Source organism: Antrostomus carolinensis, unplaced genomic scaffold (genome assembly GCF_000700745.2).
Source record: "Antrostomus carolinensis isolate BGI_N321 unplaced genomic scaffold, ASM70074v2 scaffold31252, whole genome shotgun sequence".
Lineage (NCBI taxonomy): Eukaryota > Metazoa > Chordata > Aves > Caprimulgiformes > Caprimulgidae > Antrostomus > Antrostomus carolinensis.
Window position 1 is genome coordinate 4,444 of NW_010299420.1, and position 4,443 is coordinate 8,886.

Consider the following 4,443-nt stretch of genomic DNA (forward strand, 5'->3'; position numbering starts at 1 on the left):
CCATCCTCTAAATAAAAAGTCTGTAATTTCTTGGACATCTTTACCTTCTGTATTTCTAGGAGGTTTTGAATATGCATTTGAATTTTTGCTAAGCTTCCAACCCATGTTACTGGGGTTGCAGCTGTATCACCACTTTAGGTGATCAATAGGAAAAGCAAAACATGGCCTGCTTCCTTAAAGTTAAGCTGTGTAACTATTAGCACAAAAAAAAAATAAAAAAAAATAAAAAAAAAATAAAAAAAGTCCCAACAAACCATCAAAGAGCACATTATCACTTGGTCACTTGGAAATTTTTTTCTCACAAAAGGATGGTTAATTCAGAAGTCCTTTTTGGTGAACCAATATTCAGACTGGACACACTTTTAAGAGTGGATACTAATACAGTGAACAAAGGACAGGTAACAGTCATAAGCACAGCAGGGACCAAAATCCTCTTTTATGCTACATGGGTTATGCTGTTCTCCCAGATAAGGCCCCACTTATCAAAATTTCTCTATCATACTGTATAAAACTTAAACATGTACTTACGCACCTTATTCCATGGTGGTTTAAGTGCTTTGCTGAACTGAGGTCTGAGAGCAGAAGCTGACTTACTCATTTTGTTTAAATCATATTTGAAGGCTGTTCCTACTATAGCCTTCTGTATATTTTTTACTATAAACTCTTATTTGTTATGGTTTGTTTAGCATTATCCAAAGCAAACATAATTTATTAATCTAGGAATAAATAAAAACTGCAAGCGTGCATTTATAATGTCATATTCAAAATAATAGCAAAAAATTTCTGCCCTTCATCCTCCTGTTGCTTCATTTAGACAAGTAGTCTCTTTGGAAGGAAGTACATGATGAGAGGAGCAAAGGGAGCAGGATTTTAGTCTCCTGAGGGAACAGAACCCAGAATAAAAGAGAACATGGGCTGGGAGAACAGAGGGATGGAAAAAGAACCTACCAGAAAATCTCTTAGGGAACTAATAAACACATGATACTGATAAAGACAAAATGCTTAATAGATGTGGAGAGTATCAGAGGAGATTTTTCTCAAATTCAGGTGGGTGCCAGCTACTTCATTTACAACAAAACAACAACATTAAAAGACTGTTTTTAATTGTAAATATATTTACATGTCTTACAGAGTGACTGTAGCAGAGCAGGAATTCTGGGTTCTAATTTTATGTTCTGCTGATGGTTCACAAAATAACTTTGAGAAAGTCACTGACAGCTAAATTCAAAAAAGCAACAAAAATGCCAGGAAGCTATATTTACGCATGTACAGGTATGCAAAATGGCCACAAAAATCTACATCAGGTTTTTTGCTGATAAAATTGTCTAGAAGTTCTGCTACTGCATTTCCCATTGCTACAGCTATTTCTATACAGCTGAAAACCTTGAAACTTACCTTGCACCAAAGCCTGCCTGTGATGTACAAGTGAGGCATCTCCTGAGAGGCTTCATAAGGTAAGCATCTTCCAAGCATGCCTAACATACACCAACCTCATCATGAAGCACAACAGCCCCAGAGACTTTCTCTCAGAAACACATCCAGAGATTGTGGCAGCACAAGTGCCAACTTTTTACATAATATCACACTGTAGATAAGGCACTTGTTCATGCAATGGGAGATGCAGGTTCACTGCCAGTCTCTTCCTGAGGAGATCTTTCCCACATCTCCCAAGAGTGCACCCACCACCAAGTCAAGATGAAGCTCAGGCTGGAGAACTGTCTGTCATGCCTGCTGAAGGCATACTTCTGTACTGGAGAGGAAGCAAGATTCATTGAGAGAGGAAAATTTGCAACCCTAATAGGTGCTGCTTTTGAAGACGAAGTCCTGGGTTCTTGCCCCAGGCGCTGCCTACACATTTTGCATTTGAAATTGAGTAACATACATAAATAGTACTTGAAGCAGGGGCCAGAATCCAGGTTGCTTCCCCTCCTCCTTCCCCCAGTAGGTAAGTGCCTCCATCCTTGAGCTATGAAATAACATTTGACTCTCTACTTAAATCAAGATTACAAATCTCACATCTTTTTCTACACTGAGTCATACTTATAACAGGAGAGGCTTTACTTTTTTCATCCTCTCTTTTGGGCTTGTACATGGGGAAATTCCTGGGAAGTGGAAATGAGAACTTAATTCCCTCAGTCTAAGGAAGGTTCTGAATCCTTTTTTTCTACCTCTTATCCTTTTTTTGTGTGTTTTTGTTTTTGTTTTGCTTCCTCCCCTAATACACAGGCTATCCTGGATGTTGTTTAAATGAAGAAACAGAGATGTTTGAATGTCTAAATACAAGAAGAAACCATCTTGCAGAAGTTCCTAAAACCAGAAGAGAAATAAACTTCAGAAATATCTTTCTCTTCAGTGTTTTCTATCATCTGGCACACATATTTCTCTTGCTGTAAATCACATTTCTGGAACTCCTACTTCTGACTTTGGTACTGAATCCCAGGCCTGTGAACTCCATTCACAAATGCAGGCACAGTCACAACAGAGTGGAGTACATACATTTGAAAACAGAAAACCATATCCTGGCACTTAAGTAAAATCAGCTTTATTCCAAGAGACCCAGTCTGAGGCATTTGAATGATAAGAATATTGCCTCTAAAGCCCTGGTTCCCAAATGTATTCATCTGTGCAATACATACATGCAAGTATTACAACTTTGATCACACTTGGATGTATGATCACTGTGTTCATATGACAGACTTACAAACAGTATCATGGATCTCTCTTGCACCTTTTACCTCTTTGCTTGCTTTCTGCCTGCTAACACACCTCAACTAAAACTACATTCCAAACCACTCAGCAAATTTCAAACAGCTGCCAATTTTTTAGTGACATAAAAATATTTCCTTCTTTCCCTCCAAATGGGAATCAGGTAAAATTAAATTTCAGTATGCAGTGCTGTTCTCTAGGCAGTGACATTTTACTATCCAATGAATCACCAGCACAGAAACATCTGTATCATATCCCTTTGAAGAACTGGGTGCTTTCTGGTGAAGCACAACATTTGTACATATACCAAGGGGTTCATAAGGTATCAGACTGTAAATTCATAACTACCTGAAGATAAGGCAATTATATTTTCTGTTTGACACTTCTGTAATTCCAAGGCCTGCCTCACCCACTATGGTAGCATGAATTTTGCAGGTAGTATATGAAAAATAGCATGCACAAGTTAACTTTTTAAAACTTTTTTTTTTTTTCTGATAGATATAAATACATAATTTACCCTAGTGGCTGGATTTTGCTGACACTCATTTGGGATCATCTACATAATTCACATTCATTCATTACTCCTAAACGTTGTGGCCAATGAAATTATTACACAATGGAGAAATATGACATGAAAAATAAGGTGCAAGCCATAATGTTCAGCTCAGAGACTGATTTGGAGTTAAAACCACACATATGGCTCACATTCCTGTAATTTACAGGTAAATTCTTTTGATCTCTTAATCTTTAAATGGACTTGTTCGATTGCACCATGGGATTGAAGAGCACTAATGTGTTAGAAAACTAAGAAGGAACTCTGGACTTTGATAACAGCTAATCAGATCTACCAGATGTTATAGGATAATGAGTTTACCAAGGTAGTCCAGCATAAATCTGAATGTCTAAAGGCCCCTGATTTTCTACCAGTGCCACTCACTAATAGCATCTGAAGCTCCCAGGGCTTCAGTGAGGTTGACAGATACTCAGAACCCCTCAAAATGAAACCACAGCACTCACATTCAAGAACTGAATTCCAGTCACTTGGTTTTAAAGATTTTTGAAATATTTAAAAATGAGTGTGGGAACTATTTTTTCATAGCATGCTAGAAGTTCACAGCAAAAGCAACATTTAAAAAAAAAAATCATTTTTACCCTGTGTAGCATGGTTGTATGCAAAGATACAGTTTTGCATAAGAAGAACAATTTTAATGTATTTCCCAGGATCCCTTAGCAATTTGGAAAGTTCCTATTCAGATAACTGTTCCTGTCTTCTGCTGAGCTTCATATTATGTGCTCTTCAGTTTAAGTTTCAACCACTTAATATTTTAAGAGGCACCTGGAACTAAAAGGATGATGTTGGTGGGTGGCCATTGTTAAAAAAGCTTAGAAGATACTAAAACATGCTACCATGTGATTTCTGAATTAGAAGCACTGCTAAAAGTGGTCACAGGACAAGCCTTAGATAAGCCAGGTAGGTAGTTATGCAAGTTCTTGGACAATGTAGACAAAAGTGGCACTGATGACAATTGAGCCCAGCAGAGGCCCACCGGGATGCTCAGGGGCTGGAACACCTGCCCTATGAGGGGAGCTTGAGGGACAAAGCTGCTTCTGCCTGGAGAAGGAAAGGCTTTGAGAGCACCTCAGAGCAGTCTTCCCTACCTACAAGCAGGTCATTGTGTGGACAGAGCCAGACTCTTCATAGCAGTGCATGTTAGCAGGACAAAAGACAACAAGCCT